At 46.5% G+C, this 10,634-nt stretch overlaps 1 long non-coding RNA gene across 1 annotated transcript; it reads left to right on the forward strand.

Annotated features, from left to right (window-relative positions):
- On the forward strand, window positions 1-1,006 carry LOC144469263 (uncharacterized). Its single transcript, XR_013493944.1, has 2 exons — window positions 1-140; window positions 625-1,006. It is a non-coding gene; the product is annotated as an uncharacterized LOC144469263 (long non-coding RNA).
- The last annotated feature ends 9,628 nt before the right edge of the window (window positions 1,007-10,634 follow it).

Consider the following 10,634-nt stretch of genomic DNA (forward strand, 5'->3'; position numbering starts at 1 on the left):
GTTGCGGCTTGCGGCTGGTGGACGTTCGAAGGATGTGTTTCTCGATTAATTAACAATTTTATTAAGAAGTCATTCGTGTACAGTCGTGAATTATGCTGTCTCTTGATCCCGAATTTTTTCCTCTCCTAGTAGAATATAAGGTGAGTATTTTCCTCACCATGAAGGAACCAATTTCTTCTCTTCCATTTTATCGTGGTTAAATTTAGAAGCCCGCCATTGCATTAAGAACGTTCGATGCAGACCTCTGCAGTTTATTTCAACAAACTTGCACCGATAAAAGGGAAACAACGATTGTTTCAGCTTATTACAATATTTACAAAAAAATTATGATAATCGCATACTATTCGTGGTTAGATCTATTAAAGAAGTAGACACGAAATCTTAAAGTAACCTCTGTTAGGGTAGTAGCCATATTGGCATTTAATAGATCTAGAAGTTTCGTGCCTCTAATTATAAGTAATTCGCGAAGCATAAAGTATCTTTCGACCACAGTTCCTAGGAATTTTAGTATTCATGCACGTTAAGCGAGCATTATTCTAGATAGGAATCATAATTTTTGAGTAGTTCGTAAGATCATTAGCATTGTTATCACGCCTATTATTCGTATATGTTTTTGAATTTTAGGCACGACGCAGCAACCGATTCTCGGTTGTCTTCGTTTATCGTTCGAGGAACTTCGTCAACAATCGGGGTGTGTCGGGGGAATTCGGGTTGGCGGGTAGTTCCGTATGTCGCGTGGCTTCGGACGTTCAGTGTATAGATATCGCTCCGCTGAACAACGTCGTGATATTCGTTCCTACCGTGTTTCTTGAACTTTATTCGCGATTGTCAACCGGATAGTGAGAAAGTGTGTGAACTGAAACTACTGCTACGACTGCGAACGGTGTCCGTTATGGTGCACAGTGAATCGTTTCCTGCATCCTCGACATCCTCTTCGTGATAAGTGAGTCACAATTTCAAATAATCTCATTTAACCTTCATTACAGGCGAACGCATCGTAGACTTTATTGCGTGTCATTTGTTAAATTTTGTGAAATACTTTTACGTTAGATCGACCATAAATACTTACTAATATGAACTTCATTGGCACAGCTGTTTTATTAAAATTTATTCTCGATACGTAGCTGTCAAGACACGTAATTGGTTAGATATATTAGACGCGTTGAATTTTTGCATTTTTTTTCTATATGCGAATACAATGCACGTTGCAGTAACCGTATAGGTTAAGACCTCGTTCCATGCATATTGTGCACCAACCCCTTCTTTTTTCGTGTCGGCGGTCCCATTAATTTTCGTGGAACCGGAACAGAGCTGACCTTTAGCGCAGCTTTCCCCGGTACACAATATAATGGCCTGTCAAGTGTGACATTTATCGGCGGAAAGCTTTTGGGCGAATCCCCTAACATTACTCGCGAAGGTCGATGGAAATTGAAGATGTTGTTGTGTGAAACTCGAGACACACGATATCGTTTCGCGTGACGATGATTGTTCGTGCGGTATCGTTACGGCTTTTATACGGCCCCATTAGGGAACCACCGTAAGTGATTACTTACTCCCATTTAATATTAATTTACAGCAATATTCGTCCGCGTATTTGTCCCTTTATTCGTCCGCGTGTTTGTCCATTTATTCGTCCCAATATTCGATCTTACATTTGACGTCTTAATCGTCCTGTTATTCGTCCACGACTTCGTTGCGCAACGAGCTCCGAAAATTTCTCGTGTCCGAGCACCGCTCGGTTGAAAAAGAGTTACGGTTTCGGTGGAATTTTTCGGATACGGTACGTCGAAAAGCGAAGAAATTCACCGTCGAGTTCGGGCAACGTGCTCGATGCTCCTCGGTTAATCGAATTAGTTTCATGAGACCGAGCCCACCTCTCGCCAGAATTTTATTTTGCACGCGAAATCCGCAGCTTCCGTTGTTTTTACCCTTTATCCGGGCGCGCACCATTTGTTTCCTCCGCGAGAGGAATATATTTGTTCCTATTTGCCGCGCTCTTTAATCCGGCGACATCAATCGGAATAACAATCATTGTTCCGCAAACAATTGCAGAGGACGCCTCCAACCGCTCGCGTTCCCAAAATCTGCATAATTCATGGTTAGCGACAGCGATCCTGCTTCCAAATTCAAAGCTATATCGCAATTCTCTTCGTACGAAATCGTATCGCTCCTCGGAATTTTACATTGAACTTTCCGTGAACGATAATTGTCATTCGCAATGTGAAATTTATTATAATTATAATTAATTATAATTACAATTATTTTGCGACGAAATATTCTGAAGAAAACGTATCTATATATCGATGCAACAGTTTATCAATTAAAACGCGGCTATAAATCGATCATAGATCGACACTCGAATAGAACAGACATCTCAGCTCGGCTAATCCGCTTCGGTGGATCTTCACGCGTAGACATCCGCGATCTAACGACCGCCGTTGAAATTTTATGATCGTCCATATCAATCATAGAATAAGATGCAGCAACGAACGCGACCATCAGACCTAGTTACATCCTGACCGAGGGAAGTGTAAACGGTCCTCTCTCTCTCTCTTTCTCTCTCTCTCTCTCTCTGTACATATATACTCCAATAATTCACGCCAGTTAGGTCGCAGACTCGGCCACTCGAGATAAATCACTGGAGGCATTCTGTAAAACGATTTTCTTACGATACACGTGTTTCCGACGACGTTCGACGGTTCGATTTGAAAATTGCACACGCGAATCGGAGGTTTTTATTCGCTCGAATCGTGGGGTTTTTATTCGCTCGAATCGTGGGGTTTTTATTCGCTCGAATCGTGGGTTTTTTTTTTGTTCGCGCAGAGGCTCTTTGTTCGTACGGAATCGTCGGATCGGAAAATAATGCTGGCGGCGAGCTGTTGCCTCTTTCTCCGGTCGCGAATGAATCACTGGGTCGTTTTCACCGCAATCTGGAATTCTGTCCGCGAATGCCATACAAATCCTCTGCCATTCCTCTCGTTATCGACGCGAACCTATCGGAGCTGTGTTCCTTCCGACCGACCGCGCACAATAGGCGCAATAATTTGTACCAGATGGACATTCCACGGATCTCGTTCGTCGCCCGAATCGGATCTCTCGGCAATTAACCGCTACTAAACATTGGCAACTCTCTAGGAACCACTTGTCTTTCTACTTATTGCAAACCGGAGCGTTCATCGCGTTCGCGAAGCAGCGAAGTTCGCCAAGTATTGCAATCAATTTTGATTAATTTTGTTCGATTGCGATCGATAGGGAAGAAGGTTCAACTTTCCCAGATTCTTGTTTCACCGGTGCAGGGAAACTGGAACTTTCCTCTCCTTCCAGCAGAGTTGCAGCGTCGATCCCTCGATCCTTTGATTCAATTGCTCCCCGCTCGAGATTCTAATTAGCCGATTTACATGAGAACGAGCGGCCTCGCGATCAGACAATTGTCTTCCACGAAGAATCGTGCCGTTCGTTGTAGTTTCGCGGAGCTCGGTTTCTCTCGTTGTAAACAGTCGTTGGTAAAGAACTCTTGGAAATTGTCGCTCGACTCGCTTTTGACGCGCATTCTTCGTTCGCTGTGACCGTTGAACGACGGTCTCCCGTTTCCATCTTAACCCTTAAATGCATGAATTAATGAATTTTATTTAAAAATTAGGGTTATAATATTTCAAATTCATAAAATTCATAAACGGCGCAGTTCGCTGGGAGGATCGCGCGCTCTCCATGGGCGGAATGCACATTTTCGGGCCGAGAAAAATAGTACGAGGTAAACGAAAGAAATTCGTGTCACGGTCGGTCGACTGATTCGCAGATAAACGCGTTTTTCAACTGTTCGCCGCGGCGGGAAGATAAAGGAGCGTCTCGCCGTGCCGCGCGACGCTCGAATAATTGTGAAAGAGTCGCGGATTGGTTCTCATGAAAGATGCATAGCTCTTTTTCTCGCCACGCCGGCCGCGTCGATCTCTCTCTCTCTCTCTCTTTACGGCGTTCTTTTTCTCTGGTCATCGCCGGGTGCCAGGAAACTGCGACCACCACCCGCTCAGGTAAGGGGGCGATCGCACGTGTCCGCCGCTCATAAATAGAATCGCCTCGGCTCGCCTCTCGCTCCGCCACGTCGTTTTGCATCGAAAACGTGGCCCGGGGATACGAGTAAATCAGAGAAACGTCCGCGACCGGGCATTGTACGACCGGCTTTTAGGAAAACATCGAAACCAGGCCAAAATCGAGCCCCCCCCCCCCCCCCCCCGTTTATCTCTATTGGAATATTACGTATTACCTACAATACGATATTTGTGCATGGACAAAAACAAATCAATGTTCTTAGAAGCGATGGAAATTAAGATAGGAAAATATACACCTCGTATAAGTGCTTGGCCTTGTGAGGCACAAGCATAACAGTATCGAATTACGAGGGGACCCGAGTTTTTTTTTCGGGGTTCCGGAAAGGCCACGGCCAGTCGTGCAAAAGCATCTGCATAGAAAAGAGCTTCCTCACGCACCGTAAAATAAAGTTTCTTTTATTTAAAACTACACATTAGTTTAAATGTATTTAAACACCCATTACCAATAATCTCGTAATCTCGCTGCTCTATCCTCGTCGTTCTTTTTTCATTTTTCCTTCCCCATGGAAACTCGACCGTTTATTTCACCGGCCGGATAATCGAACGACGACCGCCTCGGACAAATTTCATTTCCTACGGGCATCGCGTCTCTCGTCTCGTTGTCGCTTTACGAAACACGCGCGGCCTCTGAAACACAATCGCGATCGAAATTAGATAGTTTGACGAAGAGCAGGCTCGTTACGACGCGCGACGCCTGCAAAAATTCTCGCGTGCAGGGTTTGGCATCGTCTGCATGGTGTGCCGGTGGGGACTCGATCCCGACCTTTCCTATAAATACTAGTTTTATTGCGAACACGTGGCGCCTGTTTAGCTGCATAAATTCCGCGCCCGTTATCGCACTTGCTCCATGTTCCGATCGGCCAACCGTGCCATAGTTCTCGCGCAGAGAGCCTCTCTCCACTCGCAGGCTCCGCACAGTCTGCATCTCTGAAGCACGCCGCGCGCACACTGCCTGTTGTGCTCCTCTTAATTGAGCTGGTAGATTACCTTTTTTTTTCTGGACGCCCTGGAAACGTGTTTGCGTCAACGCGCCGTAGAAAGTACGAGTAGACTCCGGGTAACGTTTGATCGCCAGACCGCAGGCGTTTATGCAAATGAACTCTGCCGCTCGTATATTGTTTGCGGACGGACTTCGAGGAGGCGCGCTGAAGATTCATTTACCGTGCGGACCGCGTTACCGCTGCGACAGATAAAAAGGGAACGTGTATTAAACCGCATTAAACTTTATATTCCACCCGGTTTCTTTTTTCCTGTGCCTTTACGAGCCATAAATGCGCGGGAATTTCGATGACCGTGAGGAAGGTAGAGCATTCACAGTTTCCGGAGGACATTCCGCAGTTTATTGTATCGCGGTCGTAACTTCTAGTGGACCGCTTTGAATGAAGTGTTACAGAAATGAACACCAATTTTCAATTAGACCCACTGGAAATCGGAGCTTATCAATCGTGGAACAGTTTCTGTGGCGCAGCCTTTCGAAGGCTGGAGTCTTTCGTATCGCGTGGCGAAGGTACGGAGAGGCAACGTCGAGTCAGAGAATCGAGAGACCCGGCTCCGCGACATTGCGTAACGATTTCTTATCAGCGACGGGAACAAATGATGGTTCAAACGAAATTTTCCAGAATAATTAGTCTACCGGGGCCCAGATAACGTCGCGGAAGGAGAGCTGTTCGATGTCCCGGCTGAATTATTCAAGCGTGGCCGGGGCGCCGTGGTTCGCGGAACGTCGACGGGCGCGTTTGTGCCGTCAAGTCGTCGTTACACCGATCGACTCTTGTCATCGAGAATTCGTGTTTCGTCGACCGGAAAGCGGGAGGAGGTGGTAGTTGGCAGCGAGCCCGCGCGGTTGCCCTCGCGATCGACGGAAGCATATTTTCGGACAGATTTACCGACGATGGCGTAAGAAAAAAAATAATATCCCGAGCCGATTTTATCGAGAGACCGTGTTTCGCGAACGACGCGGAACGTTCGATCGTGAAACTTTGGTCCTTCCGCCGGAAACGGTCGCTCGCTATTTCTCTGTTTCGCTGTTTCGCTGTTTCGCCGGACAGCGGCGGTGATTAAAAAACACGGCTTCCGGACGGAATTCGCGCGATTTCGGTAATTCCCGGAGCCGAGCTGAATCCGCGGTAATTTCACGGAAGATCGTGTCGCGGTCGAAGGAGTGGGGAGGTGGGGGCAAAAGTTTGCGCAGTTTAACTACCGCGTGATTTTCGTTAATGCCGTCTTAATTGCGGCCCGAAGTTTCTCTCCCCCGATGAGACTACTCCGATCTTCAATTATCCGGATTCGCGCCTATTTTCGGAGCGAGCTATTTCGAACTTAGCCCGATTATCGATCACGCCGCTACGGGCGGACGGGATTTCTTCCTTCGGGCTGCCTCCGCAGGATTCACGGATCCGGCGACCGGGATCCGTCCGAAAATTGTTCGCCGGTGTCGCCCGCCAATCCCGCCGCGAGACGATTCACCGTCGTCGGCAGACTGTTTTCTGTTAAGCAGAACGACGTATGTCTGTACTTTAGGAAAACTTCTACATCCCAGGTACCGAACTTTTATGAGGGTTCAGGTATACCTTCAAGTACGCTAGGCACAGCGTATAGTCCATTCTTCTGTATAGTCCGTAGCATTCACATCGTGCGCCTGTCCTTCCACCGTACCATTATATTAATTTTTAAATATATAATTATTTACTCTGGTTTTATACTACACGAGAGTGTTCTATTCCACACAACCCCTCAACATTTTCCTTTCGGTCGACGGCTTCGCGAGATCTTCTCTCCTCGCTTGTACCGCGACGACGTTCGCTTTTTGCCAGGCGGTCGCGTTGTTTGCGTTCGCCGCCGCCTCGGCGAGGATCGCGTTTATCGTCCGTTGATTTACGCGCGATTTTACGCGTCGAGGACTTTTCGCACGCCCCGCGTATCGCGATCAGGAATTACGGACAGAGGATACGGCGACGGTCGCGCGAAGATCCGTCGAGCTCGAACAGCGTCGATTGTGTTCTTCAAAAATATCCGCCGTACCGCGCGAAGCTCGCAACAATTTATTAGGCGACGGGGGATAAATAGAATTGACATCTTTACGTGCAATGGATACTTTGATTCCCGTGTTTTCTTCTACTTCGAATAGCCCGTGTATTTTGAGAGCGAGGCGTCCGCTGGCCGTTCTGAATATTTCAACAGTTCATTGGGCAGAGTGTCGGCGATACCTCTGACCTATCGTGGACCAATCTTTTGTTCCGATTCATTTATTTAGCAATTTGTCAGCCGCGCGGCGCGTGCTGTCTGCTCAATTTTTCTACCAGTCACCGCACCGTGTCTTCTATACTATCTTCGTCTCTAATCGGCTGGTTACAAGTCGATTGATATATAAAAATTTTAATATATAGTTTTATATATAAAAATATAAATTCAAGTCGTACACTTTCCATACGGCAGACCTCGTTCCAAATTTCGAAGTCAAATTTTCCTCACGAATCCGTCCCCGAAGCCGTAATAAGGCCAGGGCTTGCAGAAGCTTTCAACTTTCCGGGTTCAAATTTCCTTAACTAATTGTAAGCAGCTTCGAGGGCGTGCGCTGTATTTCGGTCGTCGAAGCAGAAGGCTTCTAGCACGACGAAATACATAGCTGGAGCCATGGCGGCAGAGGTTCAGCCGGCAAGTGGACGCGTTAACAAGCCGCGAAACAAAAGCGTGTAACGCGAGCTCGGTTAGTCGCGGACGGTTAACGGTTTTTCTGCGACGACGGAACGGTCGCGATGACACGATCTAAATTTAGCCCCGGGGAGCACGCTAACGAGAATTCGTCTTTCGCGAATGGAACAGCCTTTCCAACTTGTACGAACGACGGAGCGGACACGAGAGAAGGAAGCTTTGGCGCGCGCGCGAGCTTTCGAACGCCTCTTGTCTCGCGTCATCTGTCGTTCGCCTAATTGTACGTCGCGGAATCTACGACGTAGATATTCGAGGAGGCTGCTCGCCGACGGTTCCCTCGTGTTTCTTATCGAGACGCGCGCTCTTCGACGAAGTCCGTCAAGCGTTCTTTCTTCGTCGCTTTCCTTGTTCCTTCTTCGCGATCCGTCGGTTTCTCGACTTCGTGATTTACAACCGGTCTTTCTAATTGCGGAATTCACGCGCGGGAGATTATGTACTCCAGAGAAGCAACACGCGCGAGCGAATCACCTGACCCTTGCATATGGGCGCGAGATAACGGCAACGAGTACAATTATTAGCATACCACTTTGTAGACTGTCGACTGGCGGAAATAGGGACGCGAGTTAAATCGCGCGCGAAGATTATTTTGTGCTCTGTTAAGTTGTTATTATAGTGTACTAGCAAACCCGGCGAACTCCGTTTCGCCACCGGATGGCTTCGTTTTTTGTAACATTTCGTTTGGGGATTAAAAGATGAAAAGTTATTTTTTTTGTTTTATAAACCATATTGGTTTGTAGTGCATGCTATGTATCAGAGATGGCGCTGTATGTGAAAAATGATTTTCCCTGTTTTCCTGCTTTTCTGTTGACATTTTTCCAGAATTTTCGTTGCTATAAACCTCACGGAGCCCGAGACCTTTCCAACGAATGCAAAACCGTGGAAATCGGTTCGTGTGTTCTGGAGTTATAGCGTCAGGAAGGAAAACCCGACTTATTTTTATATATACAGATTATACGCTATATGTTATTGTCCAAATAGGCCGTTCTTTGGCTCGAAATAGTCTCTGCCGAAAAATTCTCATCCAATCAACGAAGCCGCAATTTATTCGTCCGTACTTCGCAGTTTGTACTGATTTATCACACGGTATAAAACTAATAACTGCGAATGCGGAATCGTTGACGGAAACGCGGACGATCCTCTTCCCAAGAGCGGCCGGCAAGGCTATACAGATACATTATCAAGTCATTATCAAGTCATTTTATTGTTATTGACAGTAATCGTAGCGTTGGCCGCGCGATAATTCGAGCAGATATGTCTCGTTTAATTATACGGACGACGCGCGATAATTATATTAATTTTTATTAATTTTTAAATTAATTTTTAAATTAATTTTTACACGATAATTATGGGATCGATAAGATCAAACGTCTATCTTGTCAGGTATCTTGTCAGAAACACCGTTCGCGTGCGATATCGCGGCGAAGCGTGTCGCGCATGCGCTTCGAGGAAATCGCTCCGGGATCGCGATGGCAATCGTCGTCGGTGAATTCTAATGACCCGGTGGTCCGTGCTCGATGAAAAAATTAAAAAATTGTATTGCCTCGGTACTTCTTAACAAGCGCTTTCTTTCCCATCCATTCAACCGTTTATTAGGAATCGCGAAGCTCTTTCACGCTGCTCTCTCTCTCTCTCGACTCGTAAGAAGGTAGGAGACGGAACCGCTCGTTAATTGGAGCTGCATATTCATGTCGGCATCTCGCGGCATCCGCGAAGAAAAACGCAGCCTGCCCTTTATTTAGGAAATGTTCATTCGGACCGGCGGACACAGTTGGAATTTATACTTCTCAATCTCCGCGGCGTCCTCGTCCTTACGAAGGATTTTTTTACGGGCGCTCGTAAACGCGTTGACATTTTTCTTTCGTGAAACGAAGACACGAAACTCGACCATTCCTTGTGCCGAAATGATTGAAATTCTAAAAATTCTAGAAATAATTTCCTTTCGTTCGATTTATTAATTTCGATGCTACAATGATTGAAATTCTAAAAAATTCTAGAAATAATTTCCTTTCGTTCGATTGATTAATTTCGATGCTACGTCGAGGCGCATCGATTCGCTCTTCTCGGTTTTTTTTTAGATACAGGGAAAATCGTGATTTATTTTACAATCGCAGACATAAATATTCCATTGATATACGGCGGTGGGGGCGAGTCGTATTATCATACGGAACGTATTCACGTGGGATCAGTGGATCGTGGATCATCGAGTAGGAGTACCCTCGACAGGGAACAAGAAAAATGCATTAGATTGAAAATGGTTACCGTGCTACCTGTAGCTCCGGGGATACGTGCTCCTACGGCGTACCGTTAATTATCGATTCGGCGGACCCCCGCGGACCGTTGCATAACTGCTTAAACCAGATTTACGCGGGGCAATTAGGCCGGAAAATTATTGCGTCGCCGATCCGATCGTTCGCCGATCGCGATCTCCCCTCGAGCGGACTGGGAAATTTCATCGGTCCGTTAATTGAAAGCTCCGGGTGATCGTTTAACTTTTCGTTGCTCTCTGTGAATACGAAAAAAGCTGTCGCCGTTCCCACCGTGGAATACGCGATGAACCGGACTACGTCGGTTTAACGTCCGACGTCGTTCGCCGGTCGGACCTGCTGCGATGTCTTTCCTCGTTTGGTGCAAGGGTCGGCGCAAATTGTTTCGCGCGTTGTCGAAGTATTTTTAACGCGTTGAATGCCACGCCCATTTTACAGGAATCGTCCGTGGCGCCACGATGAATTTTCTATTACGCGATACATATAATGTCGCATAATAAAACTATATTTCATGTATAAATAGAATTTTAATAACTTGATTTTAATAACTTTT

This window comes from Augochlora pura, chromosome 4 (assembly GCF_028453695.1).
Source record: "Augochlora pura isolate Apur16 chromosome 4, APUR_v2.2.1, whole genome shotgun sequence".
Lineage (NCBI taxonomy): Eukaryota > Metazoa > Arthropoda > Insecta > Hymenoptera > Halictidae > Augochlora > Augochlora pura.